We start from the raw sequence: 8,784 nt of genomic DNA, 5'->3' as shown, positions 1-8,784 counted from the left end.
AAATTCATTATTTTATATAATAGTAATAATATATATAGTAATGGAGAGGACATCCTATTAATTGATGTGAAAACACCAAATAATGGCTTTATACAGTAATAAATCCATTATTGGTAAGGGACATTAAATAATGAGACCCACCTAAAACCTTGTCATATCAATTCTCTTTTATTTTTCTTACTTTCTTTCTTCTTTAGGTTACGAGCCTTGTTCTCTCTTTCTTTATATATTTTCTTTTTCTTTTTCTTTCTTCCTTCTTCACTCCAGCGCCATTCTTCTCTTCTCTTTTCTTTTCTTTCTTTGTTTCTTCACAGCTGCTTCTTCGTTTTTTCTTCATCTCTTCATACCGATTTTTTTCTTTTTTTCTTCACATCGATTTTTTTTTTTCATTCTTTTTTCTTAATGGGTTGTTATAGTCTTTTATGAGCATTTTTGGCTTTAATTTTTGGACTAGATTATTATTTTTTTTTTGGGTATTTTCTGGGTTTGTGATGTTTGTGCTACTTACTGGATTTATGACATGAGATTAGAGCTTCAAATGTCAACACCAAACCCTTAAAACTGAGATCTTTTGGCTTCATTTTCTGGGTTTATTTTATGAGATCAAAACTTTTTTTTTTTTTTTTTTTCACTTTGCATTCTTCTTTTATCTTCAGGTTGTAGCCGTTGGGTTTTGTTTAAAGAGAAGAAGATGTGAAGTGGAGAGGATGCATTTTCCTGAGCATTAATTTTTGTGGGTCCCACAACTTTATTTAAAATTAAGTTTTTGAATTGAAATACCACTGAGAATTTCCAGCTAAACACACTACCAATAGAGTTATGGGAAAATTGAGTTAGAGAGATATGAGAATTCAGTGATGAGATTTGAGTGTTGAGATATGAAAATTGAGTTAGCACCAAACCAAATAGGCTCTTAGCTACACTAAAACCGAAGCAAAAACGCCTGAGATGTCTGCTGTCCTTTGTGTGGTTTGTCCCAAAGAGACTGCTCACTCTTTGCTCAGTCTCATGCCCAGAAATTATTGCAGGTGTAGTAGTAGTAACAAGTTGAGCTCTAAACTTAGTTTTTCATCTGGGGTTTCTGCATATTCAAGTGCAGTTGCAAATCCATCAAGATCCGCGGAGGAAAGGGTGTATGAAGTGGTGCTAAAGCAAGCAGATCTGATGAGAGAGCATAGGAGGAAGACTGCAATGGATCTGGAAAAACCAATTGAGAATGATGGTAACACCAATTCGAATCGTTTGAATGAAGCTTTTGGAAGGTGTAGAGAGGTCACTGCCGAGTATGCCAAGACATTTTACCTGGGTACTTACGCTTCAGCTCCTCTATGTGTGTGCATGATTGTAATCTATTCTATTTTTACCTTTTTGTTAAATTACTGAAAGTTTAAAACTTTAGAATATGTAAAATTTAATTATTTAATTAATATTATTAATATTTACTCTCATATGTTGAAACTATTTTTTAATAACCGAGACCTAACACGTGATAAATTTAATAATTTAACTAATATTTTTAATTATTTATTTATTTAAATAAAAAAAAATTTTAAAAAACGTTTTCAACATTTTTTAGTGTTTTAGTCTGGTACAAAACACGAGTCAACCAAAAAACAAAAAATCCATCCATATTTGGTAGTGAACGGAAAATAAACATAATAGAATAGTAAATACTTTCCACTTGAATAAGCATTCTCTCTCCTTTGTTTTCAGGCTCATTTTTTAGATTATAACTAAACATGAGAGAAAAAGTCATGTGTTTTCTAGCTCATTTTTTAAGATTATAACTAAACATACGAGAGAAGTCATTCTTTTGGAAATGTTTTTTTTTTTTTTTTTAAAGTAAGAATTAGAAAACATTTTCCATCACTTGTAACTTTCTATTAGGTGACATGGATACTATGAAAAAAAAAAAATTTAACTGGGGTCCTGTAATTATAATATTATATACGTGCTATGCTTCGTAAACAAAAAAATTTGTATTCTTAACCAAAAGACCATGGATTTGCATAAAAATAACTATTTGATTTCTTTTTACTCTTTTGTATTGATTTAACGACTATAATATCTCGTTTCAAAAAGCAAAAAAAAAAAAAAAAAAAAAAACTAAAGTACGTACATGGCTTTTAAAAAAAACTCCACTATATAAAAGTCCATTTTTCTGTCTGAATCATTTTGTTGTTGCCTGAGACTCATCTTTTTGGTTGTTAGAAAGGAGAGACAAGATGTGAAATTTTAGAACTTTGCAGTTATTATTTTTATGCCAAATTTTAGAATCAATTTCATTTAAAATGTGATTCTTTTGTAATTGTAATAATTATCTTACTTGATTAAAGCTTTGCATTCTAATGTCAAGTCCAACATATAATGGAATTATATAAATGCGGTTTATTTACTTACGATTTACCGATGTAACATAAAAGAGCAATAGCTTTCCTTTTTGTATATATAGCTTTTTTTTATCTCACTTTTTAAGATATAATTATATTTTAATGTCTCATAAAAGATTTAAAAAAAAAATTATGTATTAATTGATTTTCATTAAATAGTTATTAAGAGCGTAAACAACATGCAAGCAATTCAACGGTTAGATTTTTAAAATATATAGTAATGTTTTTTTTTTTTTTTAAAGCAAGATGTTGCCTTGGACAACAATCAATTTTGTAACTAAATTTTGTCTTAAAAAAAATCTCCAAACACACTAATATTATTTATAGAAATATATATATGTCCCTGTTACAATAAGTTTGGAAACATTCGATCCGAGCTTCTTCCATGATTAGTATTCGCTCATCGCATTTAGAGCATCTCCAGCAGTTTCTTCAAATTTTTGTACTGTTTGGAGAATGAACAGTGACTTTTACCTTTTACCTACCTACTTTTTCAAATACACTTTCCAACATGTTCTCTATTCTATTCTCTATCTCATTTAAATATTATTTCTTCATTCATTTTTTATTCTTTTTTTATCATCATTTATTCTTTCTATATTCATTCCCAACAATTATATTTTTTAATGAAAAGTGTTTTATTTACAACATTTTTTGCAATAATTTTACAACAAATATATGTAAAAAGTTGTTACTAGTTCTAATTTGAATCCATCATTGAAACTATTTTTTTACTTATCGATATTAACTAATTACAATCTGTTACTTAAAATTTATTGTGAAAATATTGTAGTGACATTTCTCAATTAGGATTTTTTATTTTTTATATTATTTCTTCTTTCTCTCAATTCATTTCATCCATACATTTTTTTTTTCCTTTTTTTCTTTTTTTTTTCCTTGTTTTTCTCCTCCACACACTCTTTCTCCCTTGTTGTGAAAGATTGTTGTGTTTGTAGCCGTTGTGTTTGTAGCTGTGAGAGAAGAGAGAAAGAATTTTTTATTATTGAGATGTATGAATTTTTTAAGCATAAAAATTCATTAGGAGTTGCTACTGTTGGAGGGTGAACAGTAGCATTTTTTGGACTAAAAATAGAGATACCAAACTTTTTGGAGATGCTCTTATAGTATTATATATATAGGCTTAGCCAAGGCCCACGTAAATCATTTTACTATAATGAGTACTTTTTTTTTTTTTTCTTTTTTGAGAATCTACCATAATGAGTACTTTAGACAACGCAATGGTCTTCAAACACACTTAAGCTTTCTCTTTCAACTATGGGTACATTTTTTAAATTTAAGTTGCTGTCGGTAATTTCTTGTATAGTTGGGAATATATATATATATATATATAATAGAGAAATATTGTTGAATTGAGCTTATTCTGTGCAATTATTTTCAGGTACATTACTAATGACACCAGAACGACGAAGAGCTATTTGGGCAATTGATGGTATGCGTGTATATTCTTTTCTGATTTAATAAGTCTAATGATAAAATAAAAAAAAGTCATAATTCTTTTTTAAAAATTATTTGTTGAGATGACATGTTGTGGATGGCGTACAGTAAAAGTTGTATTAGTAATAAACTCATGTAAAAATGATGTTATATCAATCAAGAGTTGTGAATTTCTTTGCATCTCTAGCATAGTCTTTTTATTTATGAAGATTCACATTTAAAAAAATATATAACTCTTTATGAAGTTACATAAAGTGTAACTAGTGCCATTTAATATCTCTTTCAAGAATCAAAATTAAAATCATATTTAAACCAATACATTTATTATTATTATTTCTTAGAAATGAACCACTACATTTATTTATTACTTATTTTTATTATATCTTAATTAGAAACTAACAACTACATTTATTTGGGGGTGGGGGACCTATAGATGTTCCCTTATTAAAGAGGAGGGAGTTATTTAAATAGAAAATGCTAAAATTTTCCATTTAAGGGCCCCATAAAAGTTGATTGATAAGAACATACATTTTTAGAAAGATAAAGTTTGATTACAAATTAATTTAGTTGTAGCTAATGACTGCAACTCTACTCAATATCTTTTTATTGGATTTAAATTTAACAAATCCATCATTGGATTACATTTTCTTCTTATATGCTTCATGCTTGCAAAATTTCTACAAAAAATTAAAAATCAGTAGCTATGTCATCAATTAGATGTTTAAATTTCAAGTTTTTGTAGTCTAAAATTATACATAAAAAATAAGTACGAATCAAACAGTAAATAAGATCTGATTGACACAAAATTTGATATGTTTATTAAGAATATATAGATAGGGATGACAATGGGATAGGGTGGGATTGAAGGATGGGGCCTTCTCCCCCGCCCTGCAAGATTTTGTCTTGCCCCATCCCCGCCCCGCCTCGCATGACAGAGAAAATTTTCTTGCCTCATCCCCGCCCCTTAAGGCCCTGGGAATCTCCGCCCCACCCTTTAAAACTCTATTTTTTATTAATTTTCCTTACAATTTTTTTAATGAAATCTATTTCATTAATAAAATTATACTTGAAATTACAACTAAATTTCTCCCATCAAATCAAACGAATTTTTAGAAAAAATTGAATAATATATCCAAGTGTTTAACAAGACAATTATTTAAAAAAAAAATCATAATATAACACATGACAAAATAAAGGCAGAGAACCACATTGGGTAAAATAAAATAAGCTATTATTAATATGTTTGTTTGAATAATAGGGTTTTAGAGTATGAAAAGTTTACAATTATAACCCTTAACAACGCAGGGCGAGGTGGGGACGGGAAGGGGCGGGGCAGGGTGGGTCTAAAAAGTTTAAACCCATCCCTGCCCGCCTCATGGTGCGGGGCTAAAATTTTGCCCCATCCTCACCCCGCCACCATTGCGGGGCGGGAAAAACCCGCGCGGGGCAAAGTGGGGAAGGGCAGGGAAAAATTGCTATCCCTATATATAAAACATGCAATTCAATAATTGAATTTTCAAAATATATAGCAATGTTAATTTTTTTTTTTGTATGGGAATTGTAGCTATTGACTACAATTAAGTTTGTAACCAAATTTTGTCCTTCTAAAAAATAGCTTAATTGATATTCTACCATTGAAGGATCCTTAGTTGACTATAAAAATATTAAAAACACTTAAAATCAAGGAAATAACAACCTTGAACTTAAAATTTAAAAAATTTCATAAAAGTTTTTGAAAAAAAAAATTCATAAAAATATCAAAATAAATAAATTACAAACGTTAATTTGCCTCACGACTAATGGTGTTGGGATGTGTGACTTAGAGAGTTGGGTGTGTCGAATGGGTGAGCACCATGCCTAGTTATGTAGGGATGCATAGCCATGTACTGTGATCGAGTCGGGTCACCAAGTCAACCAGAGGATTTGAATGGGTTTTGATTTGCCATTCATGTACTCTGCATGTTTAGGCTAGCTTGATCGAGTAGTATGGGGGTAGGGCGGTTGCAATGACGACAGTGTAGTGGTGGTGGTTGAAGTCATTGGAGTGAAAATGTTATAGTGAGAAATGGTTAAAGAGGTCTTACTTGATTTGGAGTTGAGCCTGACTTTTCATTTGATATTTTAGATTTTTATTGGTTGAACTAACCCATATTGTTGGATTAATTGCAGGTGATATAGGTGGTAGATTATTATTGGTTCTAATTTGAATCCATAATTTAAATTACTTTTTTGCCAACTCTTAACTACCAATAATAACCCTTAACTTAAGATTTGTTGTGTGTGCTTACTGCTTTGCTATAAAGTCTAGCTAGAGACTAGGTTTAGATGATTATGAGTGTTGATTAGAGGATGACATGTCTTCTACTCTATAGTGTGGTGCAGAGAACCGACGAGCTTGTAGATGGGCCTAATGCTATGCACATCACACCCAAGGCTCTGGAAATATGGGAGACAAGATTAACTGATCTTTTTGAAGGTCAACCGTATGATTTGTATGATGCTGCCCTATCTTTTACTGTCTCAAAGTACCTTGTTGATATACAGGTGAATTCCCAATGGCCTACTTGTGTATTAGAAAGAATGTTTATTTGTGCTAAGATTAAGATTGACCAATTCACCTTTGTTTCCTTGGACAGCTCTTCAAAGACATGATAGAAGGAATGAAGTTAGACTTGAGAAAATCAAGATACAAGAACTTCGATGAGCTCTACCTTTACTGCTACTATGTTGCCGGGACTGTGGGGCTAATGAGTGTTCCAGTGATGGGGATAGCACCAGAATCAAAGGCTTCCATAGACAGTGTTTACAATGCTGCATTAGCCCTTGGAATTGCTAATCAACTCACCAACATACTCAGAGATGTTGGAGAAGAGTAAGTTTCTTATAACGAATACATATTCTAGCTAGTAAACATGTTTTAAACAAATCCTGCCTACCAACACCTGTGCTGTTTGTTCCAATTTAAGTTGCACCTGTTAATTGCAACAGCTATCTTTAGTATTCACAAATATATCAAACCAAACCCCCCCCCCCCCCTGCCCCTTTTTTTTTTAAAAAGAAAAGATAATTGAGCTCTTAGTGTTCACAAATATATCAAACCAACCCCCCTTTCAAAAAAAAGATTAAATCTTACACAATTGAGCTTTAAATTGGAGCTCAAGGCTAATTTGTTGTGTTAATGAATGAGTTCCGACAAGCATCACAAACCAAATTTAAGATATTCATGAACAACTTGATTCATTTTACAGTCCTATACGGTGTATATAAAGCTCATTTAATTGACTTTATTCTACCTGATTATTATATAAAAATCTCTTCTTCTTTTTTTTGGGAACCTCTCCTATTGAATCATTTCAAAAGACTTTACATGAATTTCAATAGATACTTTGATTTAGGTTTGATACGATTGACGATGATGCTCCCAGTTCTTGATATTGGCTTAACGAGACTGAGTTTTGTTTTTTTTTTAGAAGTATTTTATGTTTGTATTCGTGATACAAAAACAATTATTACTCGTATGTGATTTTGTAGTGCTATCAGAGGAAGAATTTATCTCCCACAAGATGAACTAGCACAAGCTGGCTTGTCAGATGATGACATATTTCGTGGGATAGTGACCGATAAATGGCGTAGTTTCATGAAAGGCCAGATAAAACGAGCAAGGATGTTCTATGATGAAGCAGAGAAGGGGGTTTCAGAGCTCAACTTTACTAGTAGATGGGCAGTATGGGCATCGTTGTTGTTGTACCGACAGATCTTAGATGCCATTGAAGCTAATGATTACAACAACTTCACAAAGCGGGCTTATGTAGCAAAAGCGCATAAACTAGCATCACTTCCGGTTGCTTATGCCAGAGCACTTATGAGACCCTCAAAGTTGGCCAAGTTTGAATTAGGACCGAAAATGAACCAAACTATTTATAAATAGCTTGAGTTTAAGTCAACTAGTAAATATTTGTTATTGGTTGTTTGTTTAGCAATTAAGTTAATCTCAAGCTTAAGTTTATTAAACGAGTCAAGCTCAAACATAATAACATGTTCATGATGAAGCCGACCCAAAAAATTTGAAGCCTACGGAGAAAAAAAAAATTATGTAGCACCTTTTATATGTAGATATTGATTCATTAAATACATAATTTGATGAATAATACTAATTAAACTAAGGTTAATTTCATATAGATGATTGGATATCATAGTTGAAGAATAAATTTTAGCAAAAAGAAATAAAAATATATTGTTTTTTAAAAAAAGAAACCTATTTCATCTAATTGATATGTGACAAAGCATAGTTAAGTAAAGTTGTAATCTAATTTTTAATTTTATATTTTTAGAGAGAGAGAGGGGGGGGGGGAGAGATATTATTTGATACGTGGTAGAGATTAGTTTACAAAAATTAAAATCTCAAACTTTTAAGAGAGATTAATCATCATTAATGATCTAACACATATGCAACATTTTTTTTTTATAAATATTTTAGGCTTTTAATTGGGTTAGATTTCTATTGGTCTTGTATTTTGGAGGCCTTGTTAGAAATTTAAAAAAAAAGGCTCAATGTACTACAAAATGTTCTCAATATAATGTGATAAAGACTGTGATTGATGAACTTAAACAATTTTAATTAATGAGTATTTGATTTTTTTTTTTCTAATTAGTGATATGTTAGTTTGTAAGCTTATAGTAAAATTTGTGGCATCATTAGCATTACTCATAAAAAAAAGTGCACAATCATTTAAAAAATAGATTATATTTTTAAAAAATAATATTAATTGTGTCTTTTTCAATGGGACATGGGGCTTTTTTTCCTAAGAGATAAATTTTTTTTTTTGTGGTTGGGCCTCAGGCCTAGGCCTGGGCCGGCCCTAGTTTATGAGCAAGCTCACAAACATGATGTTCAATTCAATTACATATAATAATATTATATTTTTATATGTATACTTCT

General features: G+C 30.7%; 1 pseudogene; it reads left to right on the top strand.

Annotated features, from left to right (window-relative positions):
* The first annotated feature begins 260 nt into the window (after nt 1-260).
* On the top strand, nt 261-7,856 carry LOC142638833 (phytoene synthase 2, chloroplastic-like; annotated as a pseudogene).
* Nucleotides 7,857-8,784: the final 928 nt, after the last annotated feature.

The sequence above is a fragment of the Castanea sativa genome, chromosome 6, assembly GCF_040712315.1.
Source record: "Castanea sativa cultivar Marrone di Chiusa Pesio chromosome 6, ASM4071231v1".
Classification (NCBI taxonomy): Eukaryota; Viridiplantae; Streptophyta; class Magnoliopsida; order Fagales; family Fagaceae; genus Castanea; species Castanea sativa.
This window is presented reverse-complemented; position numbering and strand designations above follow the sequence as displayed.